Source organism: Tursiops truncatus, chromosome 10, assembly GCF_011762595.2.
Source record: "Tursiops truncatus isolate mTurTru1 chromosome 10, mTurTru1.mat.Y, whole genome shotgun sequence".
In the NCBI taxonomy this organism is placed as follows: domain Eukaryota; kingdom Metazoa; phylum Chordata; class Mammalia; order Artiodactyla; family Delphinidae; genus Tursiops; species Tursiops truncatus.
The window spans coordinates 44382846-44390372 of record NC_047043.1 but is presented as its reverse complement, the minus strand read 5'-3'; the positions used below and the strand labels follow the sequence as shown (position 1 = coordinate 44390372).

The 7527-nt window shown below is 38.9% G+C and overlaps 1 pseudogene; it reads right to left on the bottom strand.

Annotated features, from left to right (window-relative positions):
- Nucleotides 1-347: 347 nt before the first annotated feature.
- LOC101334578 (6-phosphogluconate dehydrogenase, decarboxylating pseudogene) lies at nt 348-1792 on the bottom strand (annotated as a pseudogene).
- Nucleotides 1793-7527: the final 5735 nt, after the last annotated feature.

The following is a 7527-nucleotide window of genomic DNA, read 5'->3' as shown; positions in this document are numbered from 1 at the left end:
CTAGTGGGAAGCAGCTGCATAGCACAGGGAGATCAGCTCTGTGGTTTGTGATCACCTAGAGGGGTGGGATAAGGAGGGTGGGAGGGAGACACAAGAGGGAGGGTATGAGGATATATGTATGCAATAGCCGATTCACTTTGTTATACAGCAGAAACTAACACAACATTGTAAAGCAATTATACTCCAATAAGGATGTTATAAATAAATAAATAAATAAAACTACTAGTAAATTAAAAAAAGAGAGAGAGAGATCTGAGCAGAAAGTAGGTCAAAGGGCCGTGGAAGCACTGCTGTGTGTCAAATGGAATGTCCCTGTTTGCGGAGTCATGGCGCCTAACAGAATCTGATCAGGCATTGTATGAAGACAAGGACACACTAGCACTGTGGCTTATCCAGTTAGTGTGGAGAAAGAGTCCTGGCATGGCCAAGAGTTCATAGGTGTGGACCCAAAAGTAATCTCGCTAAGCCTGGATTAGGTTGGCTGGCAGCATTTTGTGTCTGTATCCATCATAGAAGGAAAGAGCAGTGGTGAAGCAGAGCATGGGAATGCCTGTCTGGACACCAGTACTGATTGCCTGCCGTTGGGAGTCCTGGCAGTTTCCACAGCCGACTTAAAGAAGTCATCTAGTAGTAGATTCAGAAGCCCTGGGTTTCGATCAAATGCATCTTTTATCTTTCCTAGGAATACACTCCTGCTGATGCAGCACTCCCTCCACATCAGGGCAATGCCACCATAGTTGAGCGTCCAGCCAAATTCAGTGGCTACCTGTCCTAGCAACATAAAGCCCTGAGTATAAGTGATGATCTTGGAAGCATAGAGGGCCTTTCGAATGCCCCCGGGAATGATTCCTTATCTCCTTCAAACTGGATCTTTTGAGGTCCCTTCAGCTTTCTGCTGGCTTGGATCCTCTCATCCTTCAGAGATGATAAGCATCGAACAAAGACCGCTTCTCTGATGAGGGTGACAGAGACACCGTACTCCGGGGTCGAGATGGTGGTCAACTTCCCAGTGCCCTTCTGCCCCCGCACTGTCCCTGATCTTTAACAGCAGGTATTTTCCATCGGTCTTGGAACTTTAAAATATTGGCTATGATTTCAATCAGGAATGGCTCTAGCCCTCTCCTATTCCATTCCTCAAAAGCCTTTGCCATCTCCTTGTGCTCCACACCCAAGATGTTTTTCATCAGGTGGTAGGCCTTGCAAATCAGCTGCATGTCTCCATACTCTACCCTGTTGTGCACCATCTTCACAATGTGTCCTGCCCACTCATCTCCCACCCAGTCACACCAGGGTCCTCCAGTCCCCACTTTCACAGCGATGCCTTGGAAGATTGCCTTGATGTGGGGCCAAGCCTCCTTATTCCCTCCCTGCATAAATGATGGGCCATACCATGCCCCTTCCTCTCCACCACTAACTTCACTCCCCACAAACAAGATTCTCTTGGCCTTGGGGTCTCAACACTGTCTTGTGGTATCCTTGTATTTAGAGTTTCCTCCATTGATGATGATGTCACCAGTGTCCAACAAGGGTACCAGTTTTCCAATAAAATCGACAGCCAGGACAGTCTTCACAAGCAGGATGATTCACCAAGGCTTCTTCAGCTTGGAGACCACCTCCTTCAAGGAGTGAGCACCAACCACCTTGGTGCCTTTCGCCTCATTGGCCAAGAAATCATCAACTTTGGAGACTATCCTATTAAAAGCACAGACCACAAGGCCATGGACATTCATATTCAAAATTAAGTTCTGCCCATGACAGCCAGTCCAATCAGGGCAATATCAGCTTGGGCCATTGTAGTGGCAGCAGAGCGGGCTGGAACAAGGAGAGGCAAGGCACAGATGACCCTCCTTAGGTATATTTTTAATATATTTTTTTCATTCCTTCATAATTTTGGAAGCATTTTTATTGAGAGACTGAATATACAAGTGGACAATGCCCAGACCATATATAAAAATAAAACTCTGACATAGAGAACAGACTTGTGGTTGCCAGTGGGGAGATAGGGGGAGGGGGAGGGTGATTCAGAGTTTGGGATTATCAGATGCAAACTATTATATATAGAATGGATAAACAATAAGGTCCTACCGTATAGCACAGGGGACTATACTGAATATCTTGTGATAAACGACAACAGAAAAGAATATAAGAAAAGAATGCATATATGTGTATAAATGAGTCACTTCGCTTTACAGCATAAATTAACACAACATTGTAAATCAACTACACTTCAATAAAATAAATAAATAAATAAATAAATAAAATAAAACTCTGACCCCAAATCTGTGGCAACCAGCTTAGGAAATGAAGCCATTATCTAAAGAGCCAGGAAACCAGCCTACTATCTACAAGTCAGACTTGTAGGTCAGATCACTGTCTCTAACAAAAAATCCAGGAAGATCAAACAATAAACCCTTAAAAAAAATTGACCCAAAATGGCCAGAATTTGATTAACAACTGACAGCTTCTCTAAGTCTTGTTCCCACTTTCAATTTAGTGCCAACCAGAGAAAGCCAAATACACACCTAACCAATCACATGGGATGCCCTGCCTCTAGCAAGCCCACCTACAGATTTCCAACACCCCAGTCTCCAATTAGAGCACATCTGAAACCTTCCCTTTTTTTCAGTAAAAAGCTTTCCCAATCCTCTGCCTGCCTTTGAGTTTCTGGCAAAACCAAGTGATGGTGGCTGACTCCCTTGCTATAGAAACATGTGAATAAATAGCATTTTCTTTTTCTCATCTGTGTGGTCTTTGTTTATTTCCACATTATATATAAACTTCTAGAATCCAGGGCTACTCAGAAGCCTGATAACAGTGTGACTTTTTTTAAAAAAAATAGATTTGTTGGGATATAATTCACACATATCATACAAGTCACCCATTTAAAATGTACAATTCAATGGCTTTTAGTATAATCACAGAGCTGTGCAACCATCCCCACCAAAATTTTAGAATATTTTCTTCCCCCCAGAAGAAATCTGTACCCATTAAAGTCACTCCCCCTTTTCCCGCAACCTCCACTTCCCTAGGCAACCACTAATCTCCTCTCTGTCTCTATAGATTTGCCTAATCTCATCGTTTCATATAAAGGGAATCTTAAATATGTGGTCTTTTGTGACTGACTTTTCATTTAGGAAAATATCTCCAAGGCTCATCCCTGTTGAAACACGTGTCAGTACTTCATTCCTTTTTATGACCAGATAATATTTCATTGTATGGATACACTACATTTTATTTATCCTTTCATGAGTTGGGGTGTTTCCAGCACTACATTTTATTTATCTCTTCATGAGTTGGGGTGTTTCCACTTTGGGGCTATTAATAATACAACTATGAACTTTATTTACAGCTTTTTGTGTGAATATTTGTTTTCATTTCTCTTGGCTAGATACCTAGGAGTGGAATTGTTGGGTCATATATATGGTAACAACGTTTAACCTTCAGAGAAGCTATCGGACTGTTTTCCAAGGCAGTACACCACTCTCCACCCCAACAGCAATGTATGAGGGTTTCGATCCATCCACATTCTCACCAACATTTTTTAACATCTGTCTCTTTGATCATAGCCATCCTAGTGGCTGTTAGGTGGTATCCCATTGCTGTTTTGGTTTGGATTTCCCTGATGGCTAATGATTATTGAGCATCTTTTCATGTGCTTATTGGTCATTTGTTTACTTTCTTGTTCATTAAAATCCTTTGTCCATTTTGTAAATTATTTTTCCTTTTATTGTTGAGTTGAAAGGTGACCTGTTTTTTAACTTTGTTCTTTTCTTTCTGGAAACTTCAGCATCCTGAATTTTCACAGTAACATGTCCAGGCAAACATCTTTTCTTCCCATTGCTGGGCACCTGGTAGGCCCTTCCAACCTAGAGACTCATGCTTTGGTTCAGTGTTGCCTCCTTTATCATTTCTCTGATGGTTTATTACCCTCTTCTTTCTCTTTCAGGGACTTCCATTTTTAGGTAGCAAATCTTGAATTTATCCATATGTGTTTAATCTTTATTCTCATATTTTCCTTTCTTGTTTTTGGTCCTTTTTATTCTTTTCCTAGATTTGCTTAATTTCTTTCTGTACTCTTCAACTGAGTTTTTCCATTGGTTACATTTTTATATGTTCCTATTTTACAGCATATTGGTCTTATTTAATAAATGTAATATCTCTCTAAAAGATCTCTAAAGATACCAGGTATAGAGAGAATTTTAAAATTCTCTTCTGTTTTCTGGATTAATCATTCCCTCTTTGGCCATTGTTGCTAATTATTAACATTGCTCTTTCTTTTTGACATTCCTCATTTGTCTGGTCATCCTTTAATGCCTGTTTGAATTTAAGGTTAAGACAGTAGAAAATCTAGCAGAGGCCTTTGTACTGATGGACAAAAGTTTACCAACTTGCAGGTTTCATCTTCTGTTGAATCAGTGGCAAGTCAGCTGCTGTGAAAGGCTGAGATGTTGAAGGCTTCACTCTAGAAGTCTAGTTGCCACATAAAACACCTGGTTTTACCAGACAGTCCTTTACATTCCTGTAGATATGAAGCCTCCATTCTTGTTTTTATTGTGGTAAGTAAACATAACATAAAATTTACCACTTTACCCATTTTTAAGTGTATAGTTCAGTGGCATTAAGTACATTCATATTGTTGTGCAACTATCACCACCAACCATCTCCAGAACAATTTCATCTTCCCAAATTGAAACTCTGTGCCCATTAAACACTAACTTCCCATTCCCACAAATCCCCAGACACTGTTCTACTTTCTGTGTGTATTGTTATTTACTTATGTTCTTTTTTTTCTTTTTTGAATTTTATTTTTTATACAGCAGGTTCTTATTAGTTACCTATTTTATACATATTACTGTATATATGTCAATCCCAATCTCCCAATTCATCCCACCACCACCCCACCACCACTTTCCACCCTTGGTGTCCATACGTTTGTTCTCTATATCTGTGTCGCTATTTCTGCCTGGCAAACTGGTTCATCTCTACCATTTTTCTAGATTCTACATATATGCGTTAATATGTGATACTTAACTCTGTATGACAGTCTCTAGGTCCATCCACATCTCTACAAATGACCCAATTTTGTTCCTTTTTATGGCTGAGTAATATTCCATTGTATGTATGTACCACATCTTCTTTATCCATTTCTCTGTTGATGGGCATTTAGGTTTCTTCCATGACCTGGCTATTGTAAATAGTCCTGCCATGAACACTGGGGTGCATGTGTCTTTTTGAATCACGGTTTTCTTTGGGTATATGCCCAGGGGTAGAATTGCTGGGTCATTTTAGCTTTTTAAAGAAGCTTCATACTGTTCTCCATAGCGGCTGTATCAATTTACATTCCCACCAACAGTGCAAGAGGGTTCCCTTTTATCCACCCCCTCTCCAGCATTTGTTGTTTGTAGATTTGCTGATGATGCCCATTCTAACATGTGTGAGGTGATACCTCATTGTAGTTTTAATTTGCATTTCTCTAATAATTAGTGATGTTGAGCAGCTTTTCTGTGCCTTTTGGCAATCTGTATGTTTTCTTTGGATTGATGTCTATTTAGGTCTTCTGGCTTTTTGGATTGGGTTGTTTGTTTTTTTAATATTGAGCTGCACGAGAAGTTTATATATTTTGGAGATTAGTCCTTTGTCCGTTGATTCAATTGCAAATATTATCTCCCATCCTGAGGGTTAATTTTTCATCTTGTTTACAGTTTCCTTTGCTGTGCAAAAGTTTTTAAGTTTCATTAGGTTCCATTTGCTTATTTTTATTTTTACTTCCATTACTGTAGGAGGTAGGTCAAAAAAGATCTTCCTGTGATTTATGTCAAAGCGTGTTCTTCCTATATTTCCTCTAAGAGTTTTATAGTGTCCAGTCTTACATTTAGGTCTTTAATCCATTTTGAGTTTATTTTTGTGTATGGTGTTAGGGAGTTCTAATCTCATTCTTTTACATGTAGCTGTCCAGTTTTCCCAGCACCACTTATTGAACAGACTGCCTTTTCTCCATTGCATATCCTTGCCTCCTTTGTCATAGATTAGTTGACCATAGGTGCATGGGTTTATCTCTGGACTTTCTATTCTGTTCTATTCATCTATATTTCTGTTTTTGTGCCTGTATCATATTGTCTTGATTACTATAGCTTTGTAGTATAGTTTGAAGTCAGGAAGCCTGATTCCTCCAGCTAAGTTTTTCTCCCTCAAGATTGCTTTGGCTATTCGTTGTGTCTCCATACACATTTTAAGATTTTTTATTCTAGTTCTGTAAAAAATGCCATTGGTAATCTGATAGGGATTCCACTGAATCTGTGGACTGCTTTGGGTAGTATAGTCATTTTCACAATATTGACTCTTCCAATCCAAGAACATAGTATATCTCTCCATCTGTTTTTGTCATCTTTGATTACTTTCATCAGTGCCTTATAGTTTTCTGAGTACAGGTCTTTCACCTCCTTAGGTAGGTTTATTCCTAGGTACTTTATTATTTTGGTTGCAATGGTGAATGGGATTGTTTCCTTAATTTCTCTTTCTTATCTTTCATTGTTAGTGTATAGGAATGCAAGAGATTTCTGTGCATTAATTTTGTATCTTGCTACTTTACCAGGTTCATTGATTAGCTCTAGTAGTTTTCTGGCGGCATCTTTAGGATTCTCAGTGTATAGCATCATGTCATCTGCAAACAATGACAGTTTTACTTCCTTTTTAATTTGGATTCCTTGTATTTCTTTTTCTTCTCTGATTGCCATGGCTAGGACTTCCACATCTATGTTGAATAATAGTGGCAAGAGTAGACATCTTTTTCTTGTTCCTGATCATAGAGGAAATGCTTTCAGTTTTTCACCATTGAGAATGATGTTTGTTATGGGCTTGTCATATACGTTCTTTATTATGTTGAGGTAGGTTCCCTCTGTGCCCATTTTCTGGGGAGTTTTTATCATAAATAGGTGTTGAATTTTGTCAAAAAGCTTTTTCTGCATCTATTGAGATGATCATATGGTTTTTATTCTTCAGTTTGTTAATATGGTGTATCGTATTGGTTGATTTGCATATATTGAAGAATCCTTACATCTCTGGGATAAATTCCACTTGATCATGGTGTATGATCCTTTTAATGTGTTGTTGGACTCTGTTTGCTAGTATTTTGTTGAGGATTTTTACATCTATATTCATCAGTGATATTGGTCTGCAATTTTCTTTTTTTATAGTATCTTTGTCTGGTTTTGGTGTCAGGGTGATGGTGGCCTTGTAGAATGAGTTTGGCAGTATTCCTTCCTCTGCAATTTTTTGGAAGAGTTTGAGAAGGGTGGGTGTTAGTTCTTCTCTACATGTTTCATAGAATTCACTTGTGAAGCCATCTGGTCCTGGACTTTTGTTTGTTGGAAGATTTTTAATCACAGTTTCAATTTCATTACTCGTGATTGGCCTGTTCATATTTTCTATTTCTTCCTGGTTCAGTGTTTGAAGGTTATACTTCTCTAAGAATTTGTCCATTTCTTCTGGGTTGTCCATTTTATTGGCATAGAGTTGCTTGTAGTTGTC